Here is a 15,836-nt window from a genome sequence, read left to right on the forward strand (position 1 = left end):
TTGCATTTGTGTCAGCCGTATTATGACAGTAGGGGATGCACGAAGAAACATTGTAAAGTAATAGTCCTAAAATAGGGTCCCAACTGTCTCCAACCAGGGACCCACCCAGAATGCAAATTCACAGTCCATAACATCTGCCAGGTTCTTGGACTACATGTGTCTTGGGACACTCGGAGAGAAATCTTTTCCTGCTGTGTGAAGTAAAACAAATTGCATGCCAAAGTTGTATATCACCATGAGTTCAGATATTAGTTGCACATTTATTAGCTCATTTTGAAAATGTTGTAAAGTACAAAATGAAATTATTTTTAATAATTGAGTTTAAAGTAAAGCTGCCAGAGCTCAAAAGTGCTTGCCATGGCTCCTGCACTGGCTCACCTGTGTGCTCCCTCCGGCGAGGGATGGAGTACAGTTGGTCCCAGTGAGTAGAGTTCACGTCTGCTGGCACTGAAGCGGCTGGCTATTTCCAGCACTTGTACACTCCAGTTCCCTCCTGGGAAGGGATCAGAGAAATATCGTGCTTCAGTAAGTTTATTCCCCTAAGTGGGTATTCTTGGCTCCAACATTAACCCTCTGAGGTGCCAGGATACTTTCCGTGTACATGTATGTGCATGTGTATATGTGTGTGTGCAAGCATTATTAGAGTAGTCCATTAGATACAGTTTTAAATTTACCATCACCTTCATATTTTGCTTGGATCCTTAGTCAGTGTGTAATGAAGTACATCCTTGGAGCTAGAGCTGGGTTCAAATGCTGGCCCTGCCACTTATAAACTGTGCCATCTTGGAAGTCAGGTAATCTCTACAAGACTCATTGTATGTCCTTGAGAAAGTAGAGATAATAGTAATGCCTACTTGTAAGGTTATCATATTGGCTAGAAATGTTTATGCAAATGGCCTCCTATAGTCCCTGAATCTTCTTGTAAATTCATATCAAGTAATAACAAGTAATTTTAAAGTGTCTTTTTCCTGGGAATTTGCTAGAAATGCAAATTCTGAAGCCCCACCCCTCACCTACTGAATAGAAAACTCTGCTGGTGGGGCCCAGCAATCTCTGTTTTAACAAACCTTCCAGGTGATTCTGACACACACTCAAGTTTGAAAAGACTGGTCTAGAACAAAGAAATTATAGCTTAACTTTGAGTCTCAAAGCTGACTTTCTTATGTCTCTAGAAAGACAATAGTATTAAAAATTAGGCTTTTTTCATTGAGAGAATTTCTAAGTAGAAAAACTTCTCTTTGCTTATGTAGTGAAAAGCATACTGGTCTGAAGATAGAATTTTATTAAAAGCCAAGGTATGGCGAATGTATAGAAGTCCCTCAGAGACAGGAGGGAGAAGGGCTGAGTGCACAGCCCTTCCAGTCCTGAGAGAAGAGGAGAGAGACAGAGAGACACACAAATGACCTTGCATTTCCCCTTCATGGTGGGAGTACCTGGAAAATGGGGAGAAGCAATCAAGTAAAGGATAATTTTCTTTCCTAAGAACACTCTATTATAGCAGATCTTTCTTTTTGACTCTGAGAGTACAGTCCTGAAAATTGCTAGCCCTGAAAAGAAGTTCCACAATTTGCCTGGTACCATATCCAACAAGGTGCCAAAGCAGTGGAGCAGCAATGGCTATGGCATGTGCTGGAGATAGATTCACAGGCTCTACGTGGTATGAAGAAAGGAGCTGGAGTTCCCAGCCTCCTCAGATGGCTTGGAGGAAATAACTAGTGAATCAGAATAGGGCTGTGACTTCCATCAAGGAGGCTACAGAGTGAAAAGACCTCTCAGGTCCTCAGAAGTAAGGAGAGCCAGCACAAACTTAAACAGTGGGTGCTGGCATTATAACTTGATGACCAGCTGTGCTTTTGGACAAAGGATTCTGAATTAACTGAATATTTTTCACAAAAAGACTACTTCAAACCACTAGAAACTGGTGGGAATGGTCTCTTGAAAGCAAGATAAGCTACAGCAAATAAACAAAATGTTGATTTTTGCACACTCAATAATAAACTGTCATTCACCTTATACATCAACAGACTTTCTTACTGAATTGGTTATTCACTCTTTTGAGAGTACTAGATATAAAATAAACATATAACAAAGATGTTTAAAACTTACTTTGAAATGTGCTTCAAAAAATCTTTTCAACTTATAATCTTTTGCGTACCAGTTTATGGTCTCTTACATTTAGGTTTAAAATCCATGGCTTATGTGATTTTAGTACAATTTATAAAAAGGTACTAAGCAAGTGTTAGCCAATAGGTGTGCTGAAGTCCTAGAATATTATCAATGTGCTGGAATATTGTTATTGTATTAATACAATATATAATATTTAGCATTAATATTAAATATATTTAATAAATTTGATAAATTAAAAATCCTGTTTATTAACAAAAACTTCTTGGCCTTTTTCTGCTGCCAAATAATTCCTTTTATACTCCTTTAGATGAAATATTTTGCTAATGAAATTTCCCCTTTTCCCTTCTTTTCTCTGAGGACTCACAATTTTTATGGATAATGAAAATTATACTTTGTTCATAACTCTGTTTCTTTATTCTCTTCCCATTTGTTGTTGAGTCCCTATTCTATCTCTTCCTTGTACGCATTCATGCTTAATTTTCTATCTTGTTCTCTTTTGTTTCCATATTAAGACTGACCTTTTAAAGACCTTTCATACTTAATCAGTTTCCTCTTTTCGGCACTGAATTACTTTCCTTGAAGATTTTCCTTGGAATTAAAAAAATGTGTAATATAAATTTATTGTCACTATTTAGTTCTTCTAGACTGAAATAACCCAAGACAAGATATTTCCATTTTCATAATTTGTTTGTACCTCTATGTTTCTACAGTTACCCCCTGAGCTTTAATTTCACACCAGTCCCTGGCTCCTTCTGCCTCCACTCCCATTCCAGCTAGACTCCAGTCCAATTTGATGTTCTTAATCATCTTGCTAATTCATCCTTAATATGCCCCACATCGTTTTTCTTTAAGACATATTAATAATTCAAATTCTTCAAGAAGTTTGGCTAAATCTGCCTTTCTTTAAAGCTGACAGTATGAAATTTCATCTACATTTTGTGTTCCATATACTTTTATAATTCAGCAATTATATACTTCTGAGAACCATCATATTGTCCTGCTCCCTCTTCTCATCCCAGCATATCAATTTATCTCTGTGTGAATCTAGATTTCCATCTCCATCTAAGGCTACTGGATGTACTTCTGGATCTTCAGATGGCTTTAAGATATGTTGGCAAAATTTTGGACATTCCTCCACGAGAGTTAGCCGAGTTGGATTCCCTCCTCTTGAATCTTTGGCCAGTCTTAGTGACTCACTTCTAGTGTGTTGGATGAGAAGCAGAATGGCCTTAAAGGTTAGGTTAGGAAAGGCAATTCAGCTTCTGCCTGTTTCCCTTTGTTGAGATACATGTCTTGGGAGCCCTGAGTTGACACATGAGAAATCTGTCTATCCTCAAGCTTTGCACTGGAGAGACCACGTATAGAGGCCATATAGAGATTCAAAGACCCAAGGAACACCAGCTATCCTAGCCTCCAACAGTTTGAGTCTTCCCAGTGTCAACTGCCAGACACAAGGGAACAAAAACTTTAGATGATTTCAGCCCAGTTTTCAAGCTGCCCCAGATGACTGAGTGGGACAGAAATTAGGTGTCCCTTATGAGTCCTGCCCAGATTGCATATCTGTGAGCAAAGTAATATACCTTGTATATTCCCACTGTTTTAGTTACCATGAGCTACAGTCACTGACTTCTCAGCTCAGAGAGATTACCCTGCTGGTCTTGACCTCCCAGTACCATAATTGAAATGTGCCTCTATGGAGAATATCCAGGCAAACATGATAATCATGTGTGCCAATCACAACCCTGCACTTTTGTGTTGTTGCTTATGGCAAAAAGGTGAGTTCACTACCAGTTACAACATGGTAACCAGAAGTGGAGACTTTATTAAAGAAAATTTATAAAGTGTTCATTTACTTTTGTTTTGTTTTGTTTTTTTGAGCGAGTCTCATTCTGTCACGCAGGCTGGAGTGCAGTGGCATGATATCAGCTCACCACACAACCTCCACTTCCTGGGTTCAAGTGATTCTCCTGCTTCAGCCTCCCAAGTACCTGGGACTGCAGACATGCACCACCATGACCAGCTAATTTTTGTGTTTTTTAGTAGAGATGGGGTTTCACCATGTTGGCCAGGCTGGTCGTGAACTCCTGACCTCAAGTAATCCACCTGCGTTGGCCTCCCAAAGGGTTGGGATTACAGGCATGAGCCACCATGACTGGCTGAATGTTCATTTACTTTGACAGAGATAAAATTCAAAACCAGAAATCTGCTGGGCAGGAAGAAGATATACCATGGAGTCTTTAAAAAAATTTTTTTTAACTTTTATATTAGGTTCTGGGGTACATGTGCAGGTTTGCTATATAGGTAAACTTGTGTCATGAGGTTTGTTGTACAGATTATTTCATCATCCAGGTATTAAGTCTAGTACCCAGTTTTTTTTTCTTCTGCTCCTGTCCCTCTTCCCACCCTCCACCTTCAAGTAGACCCCAGTGTTTGTCGTTTCCCTCTTTGTGTTCATGTGTTCTTATCATTTAGCTCCCAGTTGTAAGTGAGAACATGCGGTAATTGGTTTTCTGTTCCTGTGTTAGTTTGCTAAGGATAATAGCCTCTAGCTTCATCTGTGTTCCTGCAAACGACATGATCCCATTCTTTTTTCTGACTGCATGATATCCCATGGTACATATGTACCACATTTTCTTTATCCAATCTGTCACTGATGGGCATTTAGGTTGATTCCTTGTCTTTGTTGTTGTGAATAATGCTGCAGTGAACATTCACGTGCATGTGTCTTTGGCAGAATGATTTCTATTCCTCTGTGTATATACCCAGTAATGGGATTGCAGGGTAGAATGGTAGTTCTGTTTTTAGCTCTCTGAGGAATTTCCATACTGCTTTCAAAAATGGTTGAACTAATTTACACTCCCACCAACAGTGTATAAGCATTCCCTTTTGTCTGCCACCTCACCAGCATCTGTTATTTTTTGATCTTTTAATAATTGCTATTCTAACGGGTGTAAGATGATATCTCATTAGGGTTTTGATTTGCATTTTCGTTGTGGTTTTGATTTGCATTTCACTAATGAACAGTGATATGGAGCTTTTTTTCATATGCTTCTTGGCCTCCTGTATGTCTTCTTTTGAAAACTGCCTGTTCATGTCTTTTGCCCACTTTTTAATGGGGTTATTTTTGTCTTGTAAATTTAAGTTCCTTATGGATGCTGGATAGTAAACCTTTGTCAGAAACATAGTTTGCAAATATTTTTTCCCCTTCTGTAGGTCGTCTGTTTACTCTGTTGATAATGTCTTTTGCTCTGCACAAGCTCTTAAGTTTAATTAAATCCCATATGTCTTTCTTTCTTTTTTTTTTTTTTTTTGAGATGGAGTCTCACTCTGTCACCCAGGCTGGAGTGCAGTGGCACGATCTCAGCTCACTGCAAGCTCCGTCTCCCGGGTTCATGCCATTCTCTTGCCTCAGCCTCCCGAGTAACTGGGACTACAGGCGCCCGCCACCATGCCCGGCTAATTTTTTTTTTGTACTTTTAGTAGGGATGGAGTTTCACCGTGTTAGCCAGGATGGTCTCGATCTCTTGACCTTGTGATCTGCCTGCCTCGGTCTCCCAACCATACATCATTTTTTTTTTTTTGCTTTGGTTTTGATTGCTTTTGGTGTCTCTGTCATGAAATCTTTATGTGTTGCTATGTCTAGGATGGTATTGCCTAGGGTGTCTTCCAGAGTTTTTATAGTTTTGGGGTTACATTTAAACCTTTCATTATTATAGGGGATGGCAGAAAGAGTTCTTAGTAATTTTAATCACATAAAATTATTTACTTTTTGTTTTCACCCCTGAAAAGTGGTAATAAATAAGATGTGGAAATTTACTTTTCTCCCAAAGAGATATGAAAAACCATATGTTAGAGTTTACTAAAATATGAAGGTCACTTTGGCATTTTTATATACTCTTAACATTTTATAATCATTTATGTAAAACTTTAATGTACAATGTTCTTAATTCCATATTTTTAAATTGACAAAATTGTACATATTCATAGGGTACATAGTAATGGTTTGATACATATAATATATTGGGATCAGATCATGGTAATTAGCATATTCAATATCTCAATCATTTTTCATTTCTTTGTTTTTCATTTCTTTGTTTGTTCAATATACACCTTCTATCAATTTGAAACTATATATTATTGTAACTATATTCATCCTACAGTGCTTTAACACTAGACTTTATTCTTCCTATTTAGCTGTAATTTTGTATCCTTTAACAAATGTCTGTACATTCCTCCCTTTGCCTTGCCCTTCCTAGTCTCATCTTCTGTCCTACTTTTTATTTCTATGAGATAAACTTTTATTTTTAATTCTTTTATTTTAGCTTTCATGTATGATTGAGAACATGCAGTATTTAACTTTCTGTTCTTGGTTTATTTCATCAACATAATTTCCTCCAATTCCATCCATGTTCCTGAGAATGACAAGATTCATTGTTTTTGTGATTGAATAGTATTCCATTTTGTATATATGTTCCATTTTCTTTATCTATTTATCTGTCATTAGACACCTAGTTCCATACTTGAATTCCCACCCATTTAATATCTTACATTCCCACCAACAGTGTATGAGTTCCCTTTTCTCTGTATTCTCACCAGCATGTATTATTTTTTGTATTTTTAATAATAGCCATCCTAACTGGAGTGAGAAGATCCCTCACTGTGGTTTTGGTTTGCATTTCCCTGATGATAAGTGATGCTGTTTTCGTATGTTTATTGGGCACTTATATGTCTTCTTTTCAAAAATGTATTTTCAGATTATTTTCCTATTTATTAATTGGATTTTTTTCCAGTTGACATGTTTGTATTCTTGGTATATTCTGAATATTAACCCCCTGGTGGATGAGTAGTTTGCAAATATCTTCTCCCGTTGTGTATGTTGTCTTCTCATTTTGTTGATTGTTTCCTTTGCTATGTAGAAACATTTTTTAAAAATGTATAATCCTGTTTGTTTATTTTTGCTTTTGCTGCCTGTACTTTTGCAGTCTTATAAAATCTTTGCCCAGACAAATGTCCTGAAGCATGTCCTCTGCTTTCTTCCAGTAGTTTTATCATTTCAGGTCTTCCATTTAGGTTTGTGATCCATTTTGAGTCGATTTTTGTGTAGAGCGAGAGGCTAGAGTCTAGTTTCATTCCTCTGCATATGGACATGCAGTTTTCCCAGCACCATTTATTGACTGTCATTTCCCTGCAGTGAGTGTTCTTGGTGTCTTTGTTAAAAATCAATAGGCTGAAGAGATACGGATTAATTTCTGGGTTCTCTATTCTATTCTATTGGTCTATGTGTCTGTTTTTATACCATGCTGTTTTAGTTACTACAATTTTGTAGTATACTTTGAGGTTTGGTAGTGTGAAACCTTCATCTTTGTTCTTTTTGCTCCAGATTTCTTTGGCTATTCAGGGTATTTTGTGGTTGCATGCAAATTTTAGGACATTTTTCTATTTCTGTGAAGAATGTTATTGATATTTTTGATAGGGATTGCACTGAATATGTAGATTGCTTTGGGTTATTTGTCATTTGAACAATATTAATTCTTCTGATTCATGAGTATTTGGTATTTTTCCATTTGTTTGTGTCCTCTTTAATTTCCTTCTCAGTGCTCTGTAGTCTTCCTTGTAGAGGTCTTTCATTTCCTTGGTTAAATTGATTTCTAAGTGTTATTTTTGTAGCTATTATAAATTGAATTGCCGTCTTGATTTACTTCTTAGCTAGTTTGTTGTTCTTGTATAGAAATGCTACCAATTTTGTATATTAATTTTGTATTCTGCAAATTCAATGAGTTTGTATACCAGTTCTAACAGTTTTCTGGATGAGTCTTTAGGTTTTTCTGTATATAAGATCATGTCATCTGCAAACAAGGACAATTTTACTTCCTGCTTTTCATTTTGGATGCCTTTATTTATTTCTCTTGCCTGATTGCTCTGGCTAGGACCTCTGTGTTGAATAACAGTGATGAGATTGGGTATCTTTTTTTGTTCCAGGTTTTAGAAGAAAAGTTTGAAGCTCTTCCCAATTAAGTTAGATGGTAGCTGTGGGTTTGTAATACATGGCCTTTATAATGTTGATATACTTTCCTTCTATACCAAATTTATTAAGACTTCTTATAAAAAGATGTTGAATATTTTTATAAGCTTTTTTTGTGTCTGTTGAGATGATCATATGGTTTTTCTTCTTCATTCTATTAATGTGATATATGACATTTATTTATTTGTGTATGTTGAACCATCCTTCCAATCCTGGGATAAATCCCACTCAATGACAGTGTATTATCTTTTTGATATGTAGTCAGATTCAGTTTATTAGTATTTTGTTGAGGATTCTTGCATCTATTTTCATCAGAGATATTAGACTGTAGTTTTTTGTTTTGTCTTTGTCTGGTTTTGATGTCAGGGTTATGTGGTCCTCATAGAATGAGTTAGGAATAATCTCCTCTGTTTCAATTTTTTAATATAATTTGAGAGTTGGTATTAATTTTTCTTTAAAGGTTAAGAACAGTTTAGCAGTGAAGCCATCCAGTTCTGGAGTTTACTTTGTTGGAAGACTTTTTATTATTGATTCAATCTCATTATTTGCTATTGGTCTATTCAGGTTTTCTATTTCTTTTTGGTTCAATCTTGATAGGTTGTCTGTGTCCAGGAATTTATCCATTTTCTCTAGGTTTTCAAATTCACTGGCAAATAATTGTTTATAGTGGTCTATAATGATTCTTTGTATTTCTATAGTATCTGCTGTGACATATCTCTTGTCTGATTTTATTTATTTGGGTCATCTCTCTTTTACTTAGTTAATCTGGCTAATGGTTTGTCAATGTTGTTTGCTTTTTTTAATCAGCTTTTATGTTGATCTTTTGTATTGTTTATTCTATTCTCAATTTCATTAATTTCTGCTGTGATCTTTCTCATTTATTTCCTTCTACTAATTTTGGGTTTGGCTTGTTCTTGCTTTTCTGCTCCCTTGAGGTGCATCATTATATTACTTATTTGAAGTCTTTCCAGTTTTTTGATGTAGACATTTATTGCTATAAACTTTGCCTCCTAAAATACTGTTTTTGCTGTATACCATAGGTTTTGTTATGTTGTGCTTCTACTTTCATTTGTTGCAATAATTTAAAAATTTTATTTTTAATTTCTTCCTTCACCCAATGGTCATTTAAGAGCATGTTATTTAATTTCAGTATATTTGTATAGTTTGAAATGTTCCTTTTGCTATTGATGTCTGGATTTATTCCATTGTGGTCATATAAAGTACCTGATATGATTTGATTTTTATGCATTTTTTGAAGCTTGCATTGTTTCTTAAGAGATGCTCAATCCTGAAGAATATTCCATGTGCTGACAAAAATAATGTATATTCTCAATTTAAGTCATCTTCCAAAAGAGGATTTTTCAGGGAAGAAACAGATCATTTAATTAAAAACCTTCTTAATTAAAAGTTTGCAAGAGAATTAGCAAACTTATTAATTCTTTTGATGAGCTCCAAGACAACTTTCAAAAGTTCTGTGACAGCTGGCATAGCAAGCCTGCAGACTACCATGGTTTGTTGTTACCACATATCAAGGGGCGGGAAATAAAAGTCTGGGCCTAGCACTATCTGCATTGGATTCCAGAAGTCCAAATCCTAGGTGGTGGCCCCCGAGGCTGAGGCCTCCTGCCTGCTGAGGACCTCTGCACGTCTGTCCTCTTTGTTTCCTTTCACTGCTCTAGTGACATCCCTCTAAGCCGGTCTTACCCACCAGTGGCTGGAAAGCCTTGGAAGATGAAGACAATTTGGCCAAAAGAGAAGATGAGTTCGTGGACCTAGGGGACATGTGTCCTGTTTATTGAGTAATTGTGAAAGAGGAATGTGGGAGATTAGGACAGCTGAATCCCGGATTTGTGTCATGCTGCAGCTAATGCTGGCCAGGTCCTTAGCCTGGTGCTCCTTTGGAATAAACCTGGGTCTTCGGGAAAAGAGGTGGCTCTCATTATTTTTCATGATTCTAAAAGACTATCCATTCAAAACCACATCTGTAGTATTATTAATTGGAAGGAATTATTACCTGACCCATAATAGGGTTGTGGCTGTTTTCTGATGCCTAAGTATTATACAGAGCCCACAATGGCCAGTTTACTACTAGAAAGGGCTTCAGTAAGATATTCTGGGTTGTGATACTTTCTTCAGATCTACTTTGTGCCAAGATAATTTATCCACTCATTGGGAATAGTAAGTTTCTGTGTAACCCATCTCAATTACAGAGGCAAGTTCAGCTTTACATATTTGTATGGTGAGTTGAAAATTCAGATAGAGGTATTAAGATGTGTGGCATTTACTTAAACCATCACATTTTTCCTTTCTATGCCCTCTTGCCTGTAAAACAGCTAGGAAATTCCATCCTGAAGCTTCAGGCTGCCTTTCCTCCTTCATAGACTGTGTCACTTTGCCTGTGGGTTGGGGCTAGTCACCCACCGCCCTCTTTTCTGTGTTGCCAGCCCCAGGTCTTCCTCCGACTGCTCCATGCCACTCGCTGCTGTCCGTCTGCACTCCCTGCCTCTGTATGTGTAGTCCCAGTATCTCGCTGCTAAACCTGTTGGTTACACTGGGGGCATCTCTTTCTTTGCCTGAGGAGCTTCTGTTCCTCTGAAGTCTCTTGGTGTTTGGATCAAATTGCTTTGCCTTTTTCTACTCGCCTGCTGAGGCTTTGGAGCGCTTGTGATTGCGATTTTCTGCAGCAGCCCCTGAGCCTACTTTCTGGCATTCTTTTACCTTTATGGACTGATGGGATTGGGTCACTCTTGAATGTGGCTTTCATAGGAAAGCAGTTTAAACATAAATGTCAGAAATGATGATTATTATATGATACTTCATTGATTTTAAAAGCCATAGAAAAAACTTGACTATGCCTAGTCACCTTCTTGGATCTGCTGTCTAAATTTTATATATATATATAAATATATATACATAAATATATATTTAAATTTATATATGTATATAAATATGTATACATATAAAATATATGTATATAAATATGTATACATATAAAATATATGTATATAAATATGTATACATATAAAATATATGTGTATAAATATGTATACATATAAAATATATGTATATATATTTTACTGCAGGAAAGTATACTTTGTAAGGAACAGTTTCTATTTATTTTTTTGTTCTCATTGAAACCCTGTCAAATCCCATAAAAGAGGAAAAAACAAAGCCATAGAAAAAACTTGACTATGCCTGGTCACCTTCTTGGATCTGCTGTCTAAATTTTATATATATATATATAAATATATATATAAATTTATATATATGTATATAAATATATGCATATAAAATATATATACATATAAAATATATATGTACATATAAAATATATATGTATATATATTTTACTTCAGGAAAGTATACTTTGTAAGGAGCAGTTCTCATTGAAACCCTGTCAAATCCCACAAAAGAGGAAAAAACGAAACTCTTTACAATATTTTAATTTGTTTGCCTTTTACATTTATTTGCTCTTCAGCATGGATCCCGATTTGAAGGTTACATATTTAGAAAAACTTTCAATTGCTCAAAGGCAATAAGAAAATTTGAGGCCGGGTGAGGTGGCTCACGCCTATAATCCCAGCACTTTGGGATGCTGAGACAAGCGAATTGCTTGAGTCCAGGAGTTCAAGACCAGCCTCTGCAACATGGTAAAACCCTTTCTCTACTAAAAATACAAAAATTAGCTGGGTGTGGTGACACATGCCTGTAGGCCCAGCTACTCAGGAGGCTGGGGTGGGAGGATCCCTTGAGCCTGGGAGGCAGAGGTTGCAGTGAGCCAACATCGTGCCACTACACTCCAGCCTGGGTGATGGAGCAAGACCTCGTCTCAAAAAACAAAAAAAAAAAAGAAAGAAAGAAAATTTGAAACTGTTGACTAAAAGGAGTTTCTATGTTGGCACTGAATTGGCTTTTGTACATACAATGAATTGTTTTGCTGTTCTACCCACTCCCTATTAATGCAGGAGCCATGTTGGTCTGTTAATAGGAACAAAGTATTGGGGGAACCCACCCCAATATTTCAACGTAGGTGTTTTGTTTCGCAATCAATAAAGGCCAAAATGAGCGAAGAAAGTGGCAGCCTTTTATTTGCAAATATGCATACACTCTCGGATGAGGTTCTCTGGTCCTCAGGTGGGGGGGGGGGCAGGGAAGTCTCGCCGTGCTCTCCGGTGATGTTCTCTGGTCCACAAATGTGGGGGGCCGAAGAAGTCATGCTGGCTCCTGCTGGTGGCGGACTTTTATGCCTGGGAGCTGGAGGGGGAGGAGTTTGAGGCGTGTGTGTAGGAGTGGCTGCTTGAATTTCGGTGTCCCCGGCTTGACGTCATTCTGTGCAGGCTCAGTTGATTTGGTTCTTTTCCCGGGCGTGGGAATTTTTCCCGGGCATGGGAAAATCTGTGATGAAGAACCCGGAAACAACAGGAACTGCTCCATCTTGTTCACCTTCCTCCATCTTGTCCCTTTTCCCTCACCCAAATGGTCCAACCTCTTATTGATTATAAGAATTTAGGGCACCGTGGTCTGTCTGGCTGCTTCCTGCTGTTAAGGGGCGTAGTTAGGGTCTGAGGTTAGCAGTTGGGTGTAGGGATGCAGGAGCATTTGGTTGAAGGTGACTCGGGTGATCTCTTGGACCCTGGCTCGGAGAAATTTTATTAGAATGGGAGCAAGACATAACATAAGACAGAGGATTAGTATGGGAATTAGGAATGGAAGCATCTGCTGTACTACAGGCAGCAGCCATACTGGTGGTCCGGGGGTTAAGGGGGCATTAAATTGTTGAAGCTCCTTTTTGATTTTGTTTAATGTTTGGACATTGGTGTCAACCAGGCCTGATTCATTTACGTAGTAGCAACACTCCTCTCCTAGGAAGAGGCATGTTCCCCCTCTTTCAGCAGTAAGAAGATCTAATGCCTGTCTATTTTGTGCTGCTACCTGGGCCACTGAGGTGATTTGACATTGTAAAGAGGCTAAGCTTTCAGCTGAAGCCTCTATGGCTGCCTGAACCTGAGTGGAGAGGGTCTGTGTGGATTGAATTGAGTGGGTGAGGGCCCCTGTTCCAAGTCCTGAGGCTACTAGGGACGATGCTAGGGAAACCCCGATAATTAAGGGAAGAAAAACAGCCCTCTTTTGGATGTTATTGCTGGAGCTGAGCTGGGAAGCTAGTTCAGACAATTCTCCTTCGCTATATAGGGTTAAGCTAGGCACTAAAGATACCGGAACGCAAAGGGACTGGGTGATGGAGGTATGGTTAAGAGTTTTAGATAGAGTTTGGTTACACCAAAAGTAGCCTCCAACGGGGGCCGTCTGGGTCCTGCTGGGAGCTTGTGTGTGATCACACCATGAAGAGTTTGGAGTAGAGTAGCAAAAAGGAAGGGTTTGATTCCGTGTATTACAGTATAGTGGGACTTGAGGCAAGGATGTTGCTTGAGAGGAGCTGTTAGAGTCGGTGGTGATATTGAAAGCGGTTGGTAGTGGGACTGCCACTAAGGGAGCTTTTCCGAGTGCAGCGCAAAAGAAGCAGTGGGAGAGGTTCCTTACTCCAGCAGCCTGGGTTAAGTTAAGTCCCTGGCGAATAAGTGTTAGCCATGAGAATGGGTCCTCATTGATAAGGGGGTCTGAGGGGCTTAACAGCTTCTGTATTTTCTGTTCATGAGATTTTACAACTGAGGTTAAATTTTGTAGGGCCTGTACACTCTTAGGAGGATATACTTGTTTACTCTTAGGGAGGGGTACTTGTTGCACATATACTCTCTTTATTTGGAGGGTTGCGGTGGGATATGAGGACCAAGATGTTGCATATAGTCCACCTTTAACTCCCTGAGCCCACCAGGGGTGGGGGTCCCAGGGATCCTTAATAGTAAGAATATATCCTCCTGATGTTCTATTTCTTACAAAAGATCGATCATTAGGGGTGCAAATGCCATTTGCACACATTAAACCTATCTCATGCATGTTGCAATAGTTGTATGGACACCCCAGGTTGGTTTCTTGCCAGTAGTTCTTACAATTATATTCCGTTTGGTCGTACAAGAAACATATGACTGGGTGGTCGTAGTTGCCGACAGAACTCAGGTGAAAGTTAAGGAGGAGGGCAGCTTGACAGCCCTGGGGGGAGCAATCTGCAGTACCTTGCATTTGTGAGTGAGCCTGGTTGTCAGTAGACCAGGTTTCAGTTATAGAAAATCTCCATACAAATTTAGGATTAGTAAGGCTAGCAGGAATAATTAGAGTGAACCATAATAGTGGTAACAAAGGTGTAGAGGGTAAGTTCAACATTGCTGAAATCATAAAGGGCACCTTACCAAGCTAGGTCTTCTATGAGAGTAAAAAGTTGGGAAACCTACTGGTCGGGGGAAGGGTCAGGAAGGAAGGTTTCTAGAGGGTCTATGAGGGGAAATTCAGTTAAGTTGAGATGGAGAATAGTGAGAAAGCGGGAGAATTTCAGAAGAACGTAGCTCATTTAGTTTGTATTAAGTCTGGTTATTCTCAGACGGGTGGGTGACAGTTCAGTGGACTGCCACTGAGTCTGAGGGGGCGGGGCTCTTTTCAGTTGAGTAAGGTGGACCCAAGAACTGTGGCCTAAGAGTTTGGCTGCTGTGGAAGTGGTAAGAATTACTGTGTATGGACCTTTCCACTTAGGGGTAAGGCCTTTTGCGTGCAGGTCCTTGAGTAAAACCTGGTCGCCTGGTGAAAGGGCTGAGGGGGCTTCCGAATTTCCTTGTGTAGGGTGGGGAAGTGACCTCTCAGCGTGTTCTCTAAGTAATTGTCTTAAGAGAGAAAGGTATGGAAGGTAGGGTGCTAACGGCATGGGGAGGCTAGGGAGTTCTTGTAGTGCGAGGGGGCGCCCGTATACTAATTCAAAAGGACTGAGGCCTGTGGGGCCTCTAGGTGTAGCTCGTAGCCGGGTAAGTGCAAGGGGAAGCAAGGTTACCCACGATTGATGTGTCTCTATGGAAAGTTTGGTTAGTTGTTGTTTGATGAGTCCATGTGCCCGTTCAACCTTTCCAGATGACTGGGGATGGTATGGAATATGTAGCTTCCAAGTAATGTTGAGAGAATCTGTCACTAGCTGGATCACTCTGGAAATAAAAGCCGGGCCGTTATCAGATTGGATTGACCGGGGAAGCCCAAAATGAGGAATGATTTGTTCTATGAGAATGGAGGCTACAATGGATGCACTTTCTCCTGTGGTGGGGTAGGCTTCTATCCATCCTGAAAAGGTATCTACCAGGGTGAGTAGGTAACAAAGCTTTTTGTGCCTAGGCATGTGGGTGAAATCAATCTGCCAATCCTCTCGGGGTTGATGTCCTCTAAGCTGATGACTTGGATGGGCATTGTGTATTCCCCCTTGAGCATTTGCCTTTAGGCAGATTAAACACTGTTGGCTAATTCTCTTGAGGTGAGAAAGAAGGGATGGACACTCAATGATGGGGTTTAAAAAGTTGTATAGGGCCTGGTGTCCGATGTGTAAAGAGTTGTGAATATCTCTTAAGATGTGTTGTGTTTGAGCTTCAGGGAGGACGACACGGTTATGGATAAAGATCCATTGGTCGGGGGTAATAGTTGCATGTGGGTTCTGTAAAAGCTTGTTTTTTTCTTCTGAGGAATAAGAAGGGGTGTATTGAGGAGTTAAGAAACATAGGGATCGAGGGTTTTCTGTAGATAGTGCTATGGATTTTGCAGTGGT

Source organism: Macaca nemestrina, chromosome 12 (assembly GCF_043159975.1).
Source record: "Macaca nemestrina isolate mMacNem1 chromosome 12, mMacNem.hap1, whole genome shotgun sequence".
Lineage (NCBI taxonomy): Eukaryota > Metazoa > Chordata > Mammalia > Primates > Cercopithecidae > Macaca > Macaca nemestrina.